The sequence below is a fragment of the Condylura cristata genome, unplaced genomic scaffold (assembly GCF_000260355.1).
Source record: "Condylura cristata isolate star-nosed mole 26May11 unplaced genomic scaffold, ConCri1.0 scaffold00013, whole genome shotgun sequence".
NCBI lineage: Eukaryota > Metazoa > Chordata > Mammalia > Eulipotyphla > Talpidae > Condylura > Condylura cristata.
The window spans coordinates 52563523-52580649 of NW_004567114.1; positions in this window are offsets into that span (position 1 = coordinate 52563523).

Consider the following 17127-nt stretch of genomic DNA (forward strand, 5'->3'; position numbering starts at 1 on the left):
TGGGACCGTGGGTTCCACAATCCCAGCTTCTTGGGTCTTAACACTGAGATGGTTCGGTTGACGGCTGAAGTGTAGGGGGAGATTGTGATTGGGGGCTTTAAAAGGATCCCATGGCCAGGGGCAGGGCTAAGGCCCAGCAATTCCCAGGGATTGGAATTTGGTGTGGAGCACACTGATCAAAGGCTGTTTCAATCCACATGGCCAGGAAACACACCACATTTTACGGAGGATGTAGTCTGAGAGAAGAGGGAGGTGGAAGAGAAGCATAAGTGAATAGTCCCCTTTCCCTCCTCTGTAAGGTAAATAATCATACAGTGTAAACATTTCTTCACGTTGAGGAGTCTCAAGTTATCTGGCAGGTTTGGTATTTAAGAAAACGGAGGAAGAAAAAATGATACCTCTGTGATATTAAAATGTTCAAATCTGATATGAAGAATGGAGTTGATGGATGCTTAGATTAATAGGGGGGTAGTCTACACTTTCCACCTCACCCTCCACCATGAAATGCTGAGAAAGAGAGAAAGAGAAAATAGGAATGAGTAAGTATGAAAGAATTACAAATGGCGATTCTTCTTAGGAACCCCATAAAAGAGCTTCGGACTTTGGTTTAACCTCAACTATCCTCCCATTGTATCTATTAATGTATTTCTCCCCAGCTCTGTATTTCCATATTTTAAAACAAACGGCATTTACATGTGCACAATTTCAAGGGCGCAAGGGTTCCAGCGATCATAGTGACATGGCCCCCCAAACTGACTTCTGCTGGAGATTTTGTACAGAGCCGGGTGAGCTAATGGGCTTTGCGGACCAGCTGAAGTAATCTGTGGGCCTTCTTCCTCCCGCTCTCTTTCCTCCTCCCACTCTTCTCCCCTCCTAAGGCCTGTTATTCCCTACTTTTCCTCAACTCTCTTTCCTCCCTCCTCCCCTATTCCTCCGCGCCTCCCCCCTTCTCCTCCCTCCATTCCCTTCCCTCACTCCATTCCTCCACCTACTCCTCCCCATTTCTCCCCCCACAGCCCCCCTTCTCATCTCCACTTATAATGGCACACAAGGGCTCCCTCAGAGGTGGACGGCCCGGTACGTTTTCGTAGTCGGTCTAGCGTGAAATGATTCGGTGTAACCGGATTCTTGGGAAAGGACAGGTTACGTAAACATTTACTGATGTGGAGTAACTATACTATTTGTACTCTGATATGCAGGAAGGAAAGTGTTGATTAACACAGAAGAAAAAAAAGCGAAATTAGCTGATTGCATGCTCATAAGTGCAAGCTGTCATTGAACTGCTTTTAAAATAGACACAGCTGGGTGTTTGTGTTGAAAAATTTCTTGTGTTTTTGCTAATACTGAAATAAGCATGATTTTGTATACCAAACATTTTCAGATCATTAAAATTTGTAATCTGTGCTGGTTTTAAACACAAAGAAAAGAAACAGAATCATTTCTATGTAAAATTTGCTGATATTATATTAACTCAATCAGGTCTGTACAAATTGTGCATTGTGCCTCCTAAAATCTGTTTGATCAATTTAATACACAAAGTGCCAAACGTGGGTATTGTTTGTTAACATTGGACATTTTATTCAAATCTGAGCTCAGCAGCAAACTGGAGAAGCATTCCTTGAATACAACACCAGCGCTGACTGATGAATTTTTAATGTTTTAAGGTGTTTCTTAGGTCAAAGCTGAGTGTGCATTGTTTTGCAATCTTGCATAAAATTTTAGCAGGTGAAAATAAGTTTTTCTTCTGTTTACTTTCAAATAACAGAAACCTGGGTCTGCTAATGAGAGCTGTAATAATCTGATTTTATGTGCCAAGAGCTTATATTGACTGGGAAAATGTTTTGCATGTAAATTAAGAATGTGTTATATTATTTTAAGAATGGCATGTATGCAAGTCTCTCAAAATAGGACATTTGTATAGAAATAGATAATAGTTTAATGTAGTCATATTTAAGATTTATCCTCCCTAACAAACAAAGGTCATTTGCACTTTGGGGGGAAGTGAATTTGAATTTCTCTTAGTTATTTTAATTGGACTTTATGGTGAGATAGAGTGCAGTGTGTGTGTATATATATAGGTGTGGGGGTAGGCTTGTTCAACAAAACAGGCACTGTTTACTCAGCAACCCACATTTGTCTCAGCAATGGCTTCTTTTTAGAACTGCTACTAGATGAAATAGAGGGGGAGGGGGTTCTTGGACAGAGTATTGTGCAAGTTGAAAGTCCCTGGATAGGGCTTTGTATATCCTATGGGCCAATTTGGGTGCAAATTGGATTTAAAGGACAGCCCACATCCACTTTGAGCCTCTTCCTTAAGCACATGAAGCTCTAACCCTGCATTTCCATCCCAGTTTCTGATTGTCTTCAGAAAACAGTGGGCATCCATAGTGGCCTTAGATTTGAAATATATTCTGCATTTATTTCCCCTTGTCAACTTAGACTTGCTCTCTCACACACATACATCTACAAATAAATGTACACTGCTAAGTATTCAAAACAAAAGTCACAGAAAAATGTAATTTTCTGGTATATGTAGTGGGAAACTTCATTGCCTGCCATCCCTCCCTCTCCCCTCAAAGGACAGACCTGGTGAACACTGAACAGTTCAGGGATTGCTTGGGAAATAGGTTATTCTGTCTCTGATTTTAATGAATAACCATGACTCCAGAGCCCATCTTCAAATCGGTGGCAATTTCATTTTCCATTTGATGTTATATTGTCTTCTTTGGGCCTGTTTGCTGCTTTGGGTCTTGCTTAGCTTCTTGCTTCCTTATTAGCTGCTGGTTGAAGGAGGGCGGGCCACATTACCTGAAGTCCATCCTCACCTCAGGTCCTGGGATACAGTGTCCTTTCAGCCGCTTTTAGCTGTGCTAAGAGCCCAGTTCTGGCTAAATAGCTCTCTTCCTGCAGACGCCTAGGGAGCACCTGACCCGGTGACATTTGGGAGCCAGCAGAACTCATGCAGAGGCATCCAGGTATTTCCCCAGATCCAGTAACAATCAAGGTCTGCCCTTACTGGAGCCAACTCGTCTGTAATCCCTTTCTAACAGCAGGTAATGGTGCTAACATTTAGTGATTATAAGTTACTCTTTAGCGTGTTGTATCCTTGTTCTGTGGGTTTTGGTTACAGGTTATACGATTAGGTTGGCGAGAACAGTAGTGAACTAAACTTCTCAGTAAGAGGTCTTCACACCAGGAAAGTGTTACTTTTCTGCAGCAGCCCTACTTCGTCACTCATTAGGGAGCTGCAGGTTGTCAAGCCTCTGCTCTCAGAGCTTGCGCACCCTCAATATCCCCAGGGTGCGCGCTTGTGTGTGTGTGTGTGTGTGTGTGTGTGTACGCGCGCGCGCGCCCTCGTGTGCGCCTGAACGCAAGGGCGCACGCACATGCACACACATTCACACACTCACACACACACAGAACTAGAACTAAATTAAGAAGCCGATGATTAAGACAAGCGTCTACTAGGCCTGTCATTTCAGCATCCTTCCATCATAACATTGTGGCACCGGCAATTTTGCTTGAGAACCTTGAGAAAAAAAAAAGCTATGGGAGAGCCTCGTATTTGAGAGTCGAAATGTTTAACTTGTATAAGCTAGGGAACCACCTTAGAAAAGAGAAAGTCCAAGGTTAAGAAAAAGGAGGGTTTCAGTAGAGACCGGTGATATTCTCCCTTGTCTTTGTCAGCTGCCAGAGGTTCTGAGTTCGATGAATCAAGTGCATGTTATCCAAAAGGAGCTTCCTGAAACCTGCAGCAAAACACTGCACTTGAGAAAAGTTTCATCCCAGTAATTCCCCATGCCAGATTCAGATGAGGAAAAATCTACCATGAAATATTCCACTTCAAGGATAAAGGACCTTGATGTCCCTCTGACCATCTAACTCCAGTACTTATGTAAATGTAAATGCCCACTACCCTTCTACTTGTTATCCATCATCTGCCAGTATCCCCAGGACCTGTGGAAGGAATTGAGCTCTATAGTTTGAAGACAGGCCTGCTCCATATCTTGACCCAATCCTATTGAATAATCAGTTCCATATTGTTAGGGCAACAGCACCCTGACATACCAATTCCTACTTTTCCTCTAGTTGCTCAGGAAAATACTGCAGCCCATCCTTTAGATCAGGAAAAGCTAAAGAGAAAGACAAAAAAAAAAAAAAAAGTGGAGGGGTGATATTAAACGAGAATGACAGAGTTCTAGAGTTCTGTTTCTTAGACTTAATGCTCCCGACTGTCCGAAAAGGGGGGGAAATGAGGTTTGGCAAAAGTCAGCATTCTAGACAATGTACTTTGGATTTTCCATTAGTGGTACACCAAAGGAGAGGAAAATCGCTCCATAAATATGTATCAGACTGAAAGAAAATCATATAGGGGTCAAAATGCTGAGCTCCCTAACTCTATGTCCTATCATTATTCTCTTTCATTACTGGGAGCTTTAATTTGATTTCTTGTAGAAGCCGGAGTAATGTACTTGGGGAAGTGAGATGGCACTCTTTGGAGATTGTGGCTTGAGGCTCCTCTGTTTTGAATCACCCTTCTCAATGGTGCCCGCACTCCAGTCCTGAGGAGAAGTGAGACATTGTGACTCAGTCACCATTCTGAACAGTTAAAAGTACAGGGAGAACATTAAAAGGCCCAACGTCCACAGACAGATGGATAGATAGAGTGATAGACAGATAGATAGATAGTTCATATATCTATGTATATATAAGATTGGTAGTTTATTTTAGGAAAGGCGCACACCCACCGATGGGCTCTGAAGGAATGAGGGGAAAGAACTACACGCGTAGGGGTGAGCGTGTCAGCTGGCACAGAGAGAACCCTCCAACCCAAAGTCCCCCTCACATGGGAAAGGTCATATGAGAGAGGGTAAACAGTTCGCTATTTACTTTCAAATACTTCTGCTTCCTTTCTAAAAATCCGCGTGAACAAACCAATGAATCAGCTTTTTCTTGGTGTCTGTCTTATATACCCACCTGCCTCCTCATTCTTGCACCGCGGATCATGTAGGTCTTCTCCACCCCCCCCCCGCCCTCGGCCCCCCACCCCCCACCCAGTAACCCCGAGCATTGAAAAATCTGTTGGAACTGAGTTTCCCAACAAATCCAGCTCGCTTTCTCCCCAGCTCGAGGCTGTTAGCGCTCGGGTTCCCGGCGCCGAGCGCTGCGGAGTCTGTGCTCAGGCCTCGGCACCGCTCCTCTCGGCGAGCACTCTCGCGCTCACCCTGTGCTGTTTTGTCGCTCGAGCCTGCTGAGCACTGTCAAGCTAGAGGACTTGCTTTTAGGTTTCTTATCCAGATCCCTCCTCCCAAACCGACCCCCCCCACACACACACACCTTTAAAGTTACCTCTTCAGCCTAGATGTCTGGTGTTTGCACATTAGAGCGGAAACACGCACACAGATCAATATTTTTGGGCTAAGAGGTCATCTGCCACGTTGATCGCAATAAAAGGCGATTATGTTTTAAGCTTATTATTTGTATGGAGCACAGCGCAGAGTTAAAAGACTGGGGTTCATGCAGGTGAAGTTAATTCAAATATTCAATTACAACTAAAGAGTATTGAACCCAGTGGGGGAGAGTAGTTATACCCTTATTTCTCTCCGGTCCTTTGGAAGAAGAGGCGTGCAGGGAGGAGAGGAGTGGCCAGGGTAAGGGAGATGCAGAATGGCGCCAGGAGCAAGTTACCGTTATGGTGGAGACACCACCACCCGACTCCTCCGTTTCAGACTCTACAACAAAGGTAGCAGTGGGGATCTCTTTTAATTTTAAGACGACCCTAGATAATTTTTGTTTACCAGTTTTATTATGCTCCTTCTGGGTTTGATCTAAGGCACACGGGAGAGAAAGTAACGTTCAAGAAGAAAGCGCGACCGGCAAGTTTGGCTCCCGAGCAAGCAAGCGTGTGAACTATGAATCACCTCGGTGAAGAGGTTTTCTTCCCCTTTTTTCTCACCCTTTTTCTTCGGGAACCTGAACTTGTGAGATAAGACAGATGAGGCTCTGAGGAAATAGAAACGCTGAGAAAGCCCGGTTCCTTTGGAGAGCTGCTTGTGATCACCGCTTGGTCAGCGGCGACCGCGAGTTGTCTCCGAGCGGAGACGCTGTGGGCTCGCTGCGGAGCTGTGGGCTCGCTGTGGAGCTGTCCCAACTCGCGCCTCTACGGTCGCTGCCGCCCACGGCGGCCGGACTGTGCGCTTGGATCCACTGCCCAGCCAGCCTACCCTTTACACCGCAAAAGAGAGTTCCGCCCCTAAATGGGCTTCTGCTCTCTGGCTTAACTCTGAACACCAAAATGGGCCCCACAGGTTTTCCTAGAGGAAGTGCTAAGTCTGGACCACAAAACAATAGGAGGGAGGAAGATGTTATTTTTTTTCTAATGAGGTCTAAAACCACACATGAAACTTTATTTTCTCATTAATTACACGCATTTTCTTCCACTATTTATATGCATCATACACCCCGATTTACTTGGGGAAAATTGCTGGGAGTGTCTTTAGCGCAAATTTCTCATTCTTTGTCCACTTGGATATTTTCAGCTCATAGTGTGACCGCTTAGGTTCAATTAACACTGGATTTTGCCCCAGGAATGCTCCCCAGAGCGGACAAATAGAGCCAACTCATCTCCAGTCATATATATAGATATATCTATATATCTATCTATCTATATCTATATCTATATATATATACATATACACATATATATACATATATATAGGCCCACGTGTGTATCTACGCCAGGGCTTTAGAAGCTGTTCAAAATCCCCAGCCTTGGTTTCACTTGATTTTGTTGTTGCTGTTATTGATAAATATTGGGTCATACACAAGCCACTTGTCAGAGCCTTTGGCTTCATCTGGCAGCTGCAGCTCCTAGCGGGCATTTGAGCTGTGTCCTAGAAACTAGGGGGATTTAGTGGGAAAAGAACTGCACGTTCTCAGCTCCTTCAGTTGGGAAGATGGTCCCTTAAAATTCTATATGCTATTTGCTATTGGGTTTATTACTTGATTTATTCAGATATGGAAAAACTGGGTAGATAGCTATGTGTACCCCCATCTGCTTACTGACGTTAAAAAAAAAAAAGAAAGAAGGGAGAAACTATTGATTCTAGTTCTCTATGTATACCTGAAACCAAAAAGAACATAGGCCAGTAGACAGATAATTGTTATAATTGCCTGGAGATGGTTGGATAGGTAGGACGTTTGGGGGTTGTGTAATTGAGTAATATATACAGTTTATCTTTCAGCTGGCTGTGTATATACTCTGTCCCTTGATAGGTATTGTACATGAACTGAATCCATAGCCGGCTTGTCTTGGCATGTTTGAAGCCCCAGACACCCAACTGTATCATTACAGGAAAAAGACAAAACCCCAAAGACTAGAGGCACGGAGGCGGCAGCCTTTGGGGTGAGTGGGGAGTTTGTCTTGACGGTGGACCTTTTGAGTAAGCACACTCACTGGCTCAATCTGTCTGGCAGCGCAGAGTTCAGGTCTTCCCCGCGTTTAAGTGCACGGAGGGGGTGGGGTAGGGGTGGGGAAAGAAACAGCTGATTTTCGACATTTCAAAGGGACTCTTTCTATTTATCAGTGTTACCGAAGTGTACGTTACTGGAGAAACAACAAAACAAGCATAGAGCTGCAATTTTCAAGAAAATAGGATCCCCAAATATAAAAATAAAAAAGTAGCAGATAGACGTATAATTCAATCAAATTACACAAAATTGCTTGAAAATCCAGAACAGTAGCGATCCATTATGCCTCTGTTTTATTAGTGACAAGTACAATTACTCTAAAATAAAGAACACTGGTGAATATATAATTGGCTGTAATCATGTTAGTGTTTGAATAAAAATGACGGGAACATTTAACACTTTGACAACAAAATGTTCAGAAATAACTTATTTATTCAAACAGTTTTTATTTTCCACCAAGTGAAGGAGAAACACAGTTTGCTTAGGAAAATCAGTGACTTTTCCCTGCAATAAATAAATATCCAAAAGGGGAAAAAACAGCCCCACACCTCCATATTATTACTATTATTATTTTTAACCAGCAAGAACCTTACTCCTGTGTTGGGAGTCAGCACTCGCTTAACGGTGGTTGGGTACCAACGCCCGCCACCTAGAGGGAAAGCTCTGCAGCGCACCCGTTGCCAACTCCTTTTCCGGCGCTGACCTCAGGAATCAAAGTTAATATTCCTTTGCAAATTGCTCTCCAAACTAACTCCCCCTCCCCCACCCCCTCACATCCCCTTCCGCCCTACAACGTCGTCACAATATTTTCTTAGTAATTGCTCTGTGCAATTGACAGAAGCTCTGAGTCTCCGGCTGCGCGGTGCTTTCCCCGGAAAGCGCCAGAGAGCATTGGGGAAGCAGGGAGTATTTGGATCTGGGAGAGATAATCCACTTTAAACCAAAATCCGTCTAAAGCAGCCTGAATTCGAGTCTCATAAATAACGTCTGATGCCAGAGCCATCACATTCCAGAGTTTGTTTTGTTTTGTCTTTTGGGAGAGACATTTCTGAGAAGATAGGTAGCCGGAGCATCCCAAAATCGGGCCCCGTTGCCTGGCTTCTCCCCTGTCCACAGTCCCCTAGTTTCCCCCAAATACGAAGATCTGGAATCCTTAGGCAAACTCATTCTTCGAGCTCAAGAACCCCTCATTTAATTTTTCATACATGTGTTGCCAGAGATAATGAGGTAAAAGGTGTCAAAAGGAAGGCCATGTTTTTGCGTGGGTCAAACCCTGTGGTCCGGGAGGCCAAACCCAGCAGAAATCTATGTCTTTACACGGAGTTCTTAAGTTTTGAGGAGCTTTCCACAGTTGGCGGAATTTGAGGGTGGGACCAAGGGACTTGTTATTCTCTCGAGGGACCCTTGATTTTGCCTGGATGTTCTAAAGCAGAAATTGGGGAGACACGGTCTACTAAGCGATGCAGAGCTAAGGTGCTATGAAAAGAGAAGTAATGAAGAAGGCTATAGGTTCGCACAAAGTCGGTTGATAAACCCGCTAGCGGCAGAACCTCGGATTGGTGACCTCAGTGCGTGCCAAGCCCTGCAGGCATTCATTCCCACCCGCCCCAACCTTCCAAAATTTTGCTTTGCTTTAGTGTTCTTAGAATATTATCTTTAAGATGAAAATGGCTGGAAGGGTGAGGAAGGAACTAACAACTTGAATTTGTTTTGGAAAAAAAAAATCCTGATAAATATTTGGATTTAAATTGGGTTATATTACTTTGGTTTTCCCTTCCCTCTTTTCCTTTTTCCCTCTCTCCCTCTTTCTCGACCTCTTTCCCCGTTCTCTCATCTCTCTATCCTCCTCCTCTTCCACCTCCACATCTTTTCCTATCTCTACTCCCCTGCTCTCTACTCCTGAGAATGGTGGAGCCTCTGAGTTGCCTTAGTTCTCAATTCTGGAGATTAAAGAAGTCATTCTGGAGAAGACTTTTTTCTCTCTCATCTCCTAGAGGTGACCTCAGTACCATGAACTAAGAAACTATACTGTAGAAGTTTTTTTTTTTAAAGACAGTGGAAGTAAATATGCATGCATGTATGTAGGTATACATGAATAAATAAAATAGCAAGTTGCTAAAACCTGTACATGCTTTTGCTGGGGAGTGAGGCAACTTCCAAACTCCAACCAATCCCCTAAGAACTGAAGTTCTCAGAAATGTTCCCTTTTGTTTTATGTAAAACTAGTGCTTCCACTCTCAACTCCCAATCTATCATTCCTCTCGGCTTACATGAACAGGCTATGTTAGCCTTCCCCTACGTGTTTAGGCTGCTAATGTGAGCCACTTAACGCAACAAAAATGCTCATCTGTGGAGATTTTCCCAAGGCTACCCACTGTGCTGGCTCGTCCTTTCTTTTCTTCCTTTCTCTCTTTCCCCATTCCTCACTTCCCCCTTTCTTCCCATGAGAATGGCACTGGAAAGAGTCTAACAACTTGGCTACTGCATGAGAGTTCTCTTCTATCTCCTGTCTGCTAACCCTCTGAAGGGTAGTGAGGTTTTGGTTTTCTCTTGGGAGTAGGAATGTCTGGACACATCACCATGACATCTGGTTGTCTCACTCATTTAACTTGCCTTCATCTTTACTTCAGTTATTTCTTTACTTTGTCCTCACCTCAGTCTGTGAGAACAGTTCAGGATTGCTCTTATAGCTGTTTTCTGCATCCTTCTTAGCGTTAACCTTTTGGGGAAATGCCTGTCTCTCTTTCTCTCTTTTTGGCAGGAAAGCTAGGTTGGAGATGCTCTCTGTATTGGATTGTTTGTGTACATTGAACATGTTTATCTGGTTTTAATAACTTTAAAGAGGCTACTCTTCTGGGTTTGTTGGCATTCTCCCCGTCCCTCTGTGGAAGAGATTCTCTGGAGGAAAGAATAACCCAAATTTAGATGGTGGCTTCTGTCAGGCTCTCTGACTCTAAAATCTGGCCTCGGAAATCACTGTCTTCATGGTTCTTATGTGTCCAGTTTCCAGGGAAAAAGCCCTTAGGGATAAAAGAAATCAAAAAGAATAATGTCAAATAGGTGTTAGTCAGTGGGTCTTGCTTAAAGATGATTTAGTGTTCCCCTCTGGGACACTTAGGCTTTTTAAAAACCTATGAAGTGTAAGACATAAGAAATCTGCCTGTGTCTTCCTTCTCTTTACAGTTCCTTAGGTAAGTTATGTCACTTTTCTAGATTTTTCCATAAGGAAAAAGTATCATTAATATGTAAAATTCCAGTGACCCATTATATCCACCCAATATAAAAATAATCCCCCAAACCTTAAGAATATATATTTTTTGAATCAGGGAAAAAAAATATCATTCATACAGCAGCAGCGACATCTAGTGACCAAAAATTTCCATAGTAGCTATGAAGAAATGGGGCATTTTACTGAGAGGAATGGGTTTTTCCAGGAGGGAAATATTTGGTTTTAAAAATAAATCTTGACTGTCCGGTGAGCAGGGCATTTGATATCAAAGGGTGTTTGAATGGCTTTCATTATGGCAACAAGAGAAGGGAAACAATATTTTACTGCCTCAGGTCTGCATAGAAGGCAGTTACAATTTTTTGTAAGAATATTCTTCTCAGTTTAAAGTTCCATATAAGAGACTGTGGGCCCTCCCTGGTGGCACAGCGGGTTAAAGCACAGCACTATGATCCTGGCAGCATCCACTTTAGCCTGAGTTCGGGTCCCCAACAGGGAGGTGACCCATATGGCACAGCAGACCTCTCCTGACCCTTCCGCTGCTCCCCTCAGCAGTGTACTTCGTTGATCTGCATGTTCTGCTCCTCACTCTATCTCTGGTGAATCCTCGCCCTGTCCCCTGCAGCTTTGGCCAGTACCCCAGTTCAGTATGAATAAATAAAATCTAAAAAAAAAAATTCCATATAAGAGACTAGTTCTAAAATAATTTTGTAGTAGTACTTCATTTAACTAACTCTTCAAAATTAAAACCAAATGTATCATTAAATAAATATTTAACAAAAATGTGAAAAGTACAAATTTCTAAGGTTTCCCTTTGTCTAGACCAACCATTTTATTGATTTGAGACTACTGCCTGGTCGCTATTAGGAAATATAATAAAAGCAATCCCCTCCTTTAAGTTACCACTTACATGTTCTGTCTTTGTTCACTCTTCTTTGAAATACTTTGCAATTCAAAGAAATGGAATGTTTATTCCCAACTGGACTCCTCTTCTTTATTGCAAAGAATAAATGGAATGTCTGGGCACAGGTAAAATTTTAGTAATGGCAAAGAGACTTCATAGCTCGGGAGTTCTCAGAGGAAACATTTTATTATTTGATGGGTATTTAATTCTTTAGACGGTGATATTAGAAGACTGCATCTTAATCCTTGTGACTTTACAACCTTATGCCTGTGTGTGGGCATAGCTTGTGGGTGGACTGGTTAAAGCATAAGTGTTTTTCTTTTCTAGTAGCAGAGTTGCTAACGATTACTGAAATAAGTGGATCCATGTTTTGTGACTTTAATGGAAGTTAATTTTGTTATTCAATTTATTTTAGACCAATACTTTCTGTGTTTTACTGTGGAATTCATTCACTGTTTGGCATTTGAACTAGTTTAGCTAAGCCAAATTCTGGAATAATGAGATAATGGGACAATTTATTAATACAAGAGAATCTGAGCTAGTCAGAGAATCTCAACCTCAGTTTCCCTTACATAAAAAACATTGATGCTGAACTCTACTCATTCTTTTAGCTCAACAGATATATAAATCAAAACCCCACCCACTTGCATTTTGAAGACCCTCTTCTGTTGCCTCTTGTGTCATTTCTGCCTTTTCAGTATCCATTCTGAATTCTTCAGTTAGGCATCTCATTAGGAATGAGAATTGAGTGTCAACAAGTCACTCATCCCGACCCACCCATTTCCCCCTTTGTCTGATTTAAAAAGTGACAAAAAGCTTAGACTTTTAGTCAACATTTACTAACTCATTGGCATGCACTCAGCTCTCTCTTGCTGTCCATCCAGAAAAATCACAGTGTAGGAATGCGACTAAACTGAACACAAAGCTGAGGCAGCTGTATTTGAGTATCTCGAACATGCTCTCATCTCCTCACAGTAATGATTATTTATTATTATTATTTTTAGGAACCAGAACCAAAGTGTTCTGGCTGAAAACAGCCCAAATTTCCTCCCTGTTTCTGTGACCCCGTGAGTAAATTCCTTCAGGAAATAGCAGTAAATTATCTGTAGCTTCTATATGGTTTTGAACACTCACTACATACATTTAGCAAGGAGAACACTGTTCATGGAAGGCAAATACATTTAATACTTAATATAGGCCCCAAAGAAGCTGAACAATGGGGAAAATCACATCTATACTGATTTGTGTTGATAGAAATATTAGGGTTTATTAAAAAAAATTATTCTGAATGTGTTAGAGATTCGTTCTTTTAAGTGCTTTTCTATTGTTCTTTAGGTATCTTCCAGCAATTCCTGCTACTCAAACCGGGAATAGAATACCTGGCAGTCAATGAGGCATGTTTTCTTCTGTAGTCTCTGAGCTCTTGTATAGCCACATCTCACTTTATTTGAGGAGTGAGGAAACTGAGCTAGGAGGCTAAATGACTTGCCTTAGTGCTACAGAGAAAAAGCATAAATCTTGGGTTTAGTCAGTCTGTGGCTCTCCTAGTGGCCCTCAGGGTTAGTGACTTCACTCTGGGAACTGGGGTTACTCACTACTGTTCATTGGGTCTCACCAAGTTTCCATCATGCATATTTGAGAAATATAATGTTTTAGAGGGTCCAGATACCTCTTGTTACACGATGGAGTCTCTGCTTGCTGTTTTTCATTCATATATGATTTTCTCCTTTTTAATGGTAACAATTTTATATTCTGTCTGTAGGTGGGGAAATCTTTGCAACAATATTGTATTCAAAACATGTTTGTTAGTGGTCTTAGGACCTGAGATTTTGAAGTTAGAATGAATGTAGGATATTATTTAATTTAGCACCTCTGGGGAGAGAGCACTGAGTCAATGCGAGCTGTGCTTCTGAGTCAGAATCCAGATTATTCTGTGTATCCTAGCGTTTTCCTGCCTGTCTTCCTTGCTTGTTGGCCTCATGTATTAATGAATTTGGGAAGTCCCTTTTTTGCTGGCTGCCCTGAGCACTGGTTTTCCAAACTGGCTTTTTTTCTCAGCAGCACACGGTGGATCTGGCTAAGGGACCCTAACTCTCAGCTGGGAGCCGCTGTGTCTTCCTCTTGAATATTCTCGCTCAAGTAGCTCTCTGCTGCCCTCCACTGGCATTCAGCCACCATGGCGCGCTGGCCTTCAGCATCTAGCTGTCTGGTTCCAAATGAGATATGGGAGCTTTATTAACCACAGAATGTATGGTCGTTATAGCACAGAAAAATAGAACACAGCCCTTCTGTTCATTTATACCCCATGTTGCTACTCCACTTCCTTCGAGCTTACTGATGAGACAGGAAGGAGGGTATCTGGCTTTCTATAGTTTCTAGTATTTGCACTTGAGTGTTTGGAAGGACTTAGTTGAAAGAATAAAACTTTTATGTAATTATCATGTTGAAATATATACTTCAGTTCACATGGTACTAGGCCACAATTCCTGAACTTGCTTTACTCTCTGTCTTGTAGAATACAAACTTTATGTTTCCTGCCATAAATATATACATGCATGAAGTCCCTTTGTGTGATGATACCTTTCTTCATTCAGCAAATATGTGTTGGGCACATACTGTATACACACTGCTCTTGGTTGTGAGAATACAATATTGGATAGAGATCAGAAAATTTCTTTCATTTCATTGAGAGAATTTGGAGAAGATCAACATTAAAATTTAATAAGTAAAATGCCCTTTCTGTGAAGATTGCATCACGACATTTATTTCCCACCATAAATGCACAGTGGTAATTTCATGTTTTTAAGAATATCAATACTCAAGTTAAGAGATGCAAAACCAGACAGATTGATAAAGTACACTGCTGAGGGGAGCAGCAGGCAGGTCAGCAGAGGTCTGCCATGCTATGTGGGTCACCTCCGGGGCAGGGAGGGAACTTGTGCTGAAACTCAATACTCAAGTTAAGAGATGCAAAACCAAGCACAGGGGGTTAAAGCACAGTACTAAGAAGCTAAAGCCACTTCAGCATGAGTTTGATCTCCACCTGGGAGGTGATCCATATGGCCAGGCAGACTCTCCTGACCCGAGTGCTGCTCCCCTCAGCAGTGTACTTTGTCAGTTGGCCTGTTCTGCTCCCCACTCTGTCTCAGGTACTGCCCCTGTACCCCAGTTCTGTATGCATAAGTGAATAAATAAATAAATCTTTTTTAAAAGAGGCAAAACCAGAAGTAAGGTAAGAATATATATGTCACAAATAGTCAATGTGCTTGTGTTTTTCATTTGTGCATAATTAGTTTGTGAATACAGTATGGGGCCTTCAAAGTAACCGATGCACATGAGAGTGTTTTAGCAGCAAAAAAGTTTCATCTACTTATTAATTAATAAGTGTTAATTAAGTTTTTACAGTACTGCACTTTTGGACATTATTTGATATCTTCCTTCATGTTTGGAGCCTGTTGTTTTCCCACCACCACAATACCCATGATCTGGCAAATATTTTTTAAAAAAAGATTTAGTTATTTATGCACAGAAAATTGGAGTACAGGCCACAGGGGGTGGTGAGAAAATTCACCAGAGATAGAGTGGAGAGCAGAACAGACAGATTGATAAAGTACACTGCTGAGGGGAGCAGCGGGCGGGTCAGCAGAGGTCTGCCATGCCATGTGGGTCACCTCCGGGGCAGGGAGGGAACTTGTGCTGAAACTGCTGCAGCCTGCTTTCAGTGGTGCCCCCTAACCCATCGTGCCACCAGGGAGGGCCCTCTGGTTTATCTTTTGATTCTGTCACAATCTCCTCTCCTGTTAGAATGCGTGGGTCCCTGTCATTGCTGTCATGGAAGCCCTACTAATGCTGTCCTCAATGATGGGCCCTATCACTACCTTTGCATCTCTCTCTCTTTCTCTTGAAAGCTTATTTTTCTGTCTTTTGTTCTTCCTACAAATAAACTTTAATAGATATCACTGACCAAATGAAATAAGGGTTTCCTTTCCTATATGGTAGAACTACATGTCATAACTCAGCAGGTGGAATTGTCTGGTGTTCTCTACCCAGGTTTGTTTGAAATAAGTGTCTTAGTTGCAGTTTTTGGGTTAAAAACAGAATAAGATAGTACTGACATAAATTATGATACAATTTAAAAAGCGGGCATTTACTGAAGGGTTTTTCCAAGTGTAATATTAGGGACCCAAGGACAAATCTGTCTGTCTGGCCTTCCTTGAGGAACATGCTGTAGTCCTTCACCAGAGCCATGCACTAGAGATATGTAGCCTGTTTGTCAGAATCACAGTTTGTAATTATTCAAGTTTTTGTATGAAGTTTAGGTGACTTATGACTTTATTTCTGAGTGAGTTTAGCTGTTTGGCTTCAGAGTTTCAGCCAGAATTGGTCTTTATACATATGCAGTATTTTGGCCAGTTTCTTTACTTCTTTTCTCTTCTTTGTTTTTTAAGATATATTTTTATTTATTTATGCATACAAGAACTGGGATGTAGTCCAGAGGTGTAGAGGGTGAGAAGATCCACCAGAGACAGAATGGGGACCCGAAAAGCCACTCAAATACACTGCTGAGGGGCTCAACTTGTGCCCTCATGGCTGGAGATAGTTTGATAGTGCTGACATTAACCTTTGTGCCACCAGGGAGGCCCATAGTTATTTTACCTAACATTCATAATAGGCTCAAAAGGTCATGTTTCATATTTCTGGAGCTGTATGGGTACTTTCCTGGCACAGATTCGATGATACAGTGCTTTTGCTTATGCCCTCTCTGACCTTTGCACCGGAAACCAATTCTTTTTTATCAAGATCAGTGGAATACTACTTTTGAGAAGAGAGCTCTGAACTTAGAGGATGTTCTTAAATGTTAGAGTCAGTCAGTGTGGAGTCTAGACAATCAGGTTTTACATTATTGACATGAAGCAATTAAATGGAAGAGATGAAGTATATGTTCATTTGAATTTAATGCATTTTCTATTGTAAAACCACGAAGGAAAAAAAGTGCTGTGCGTTTATTCATGAAATGCCATGAATCAGAAATGTTAAAACATGTGACTTTCACAATCACATTAAATGTGTTATTTTTTTATCTACTTTGAGATGAATGCAGGTAAAATGATAGCAGTTTCTTGGGAAGTTAAATATGGTAATAAGTGAATATTGACTATGGCAATATACAAACCATAAATTAAAGCAGAAAAAATATAGAATAAAATGACAATTATATATTCCAGTGTGTTCTGTGATAATTTAAAACTAATGATGGTAGGGCCCTCCCTTGTGGTGCAGCGGGTTAAAGCACAGCACTAAGAAGCTTAAGCCACTTCCCCATGAGTTCAATTCCTGCCTGCCCGGGAGGAGATCCACATGGCGAGGCAGACCTCTCCTGACCCTCCCGCTGCTCCCCTCGTAACTGTACTTACTGGATCTGCCTGTTCTGCTCCCCACTCTGTCTCTGGTGACTCCTCTCACCCTTCACATCTCTGGCCTGTACCCCAGTTCTATATGAATAAATAAAAATCTTTTAAAAAAATTT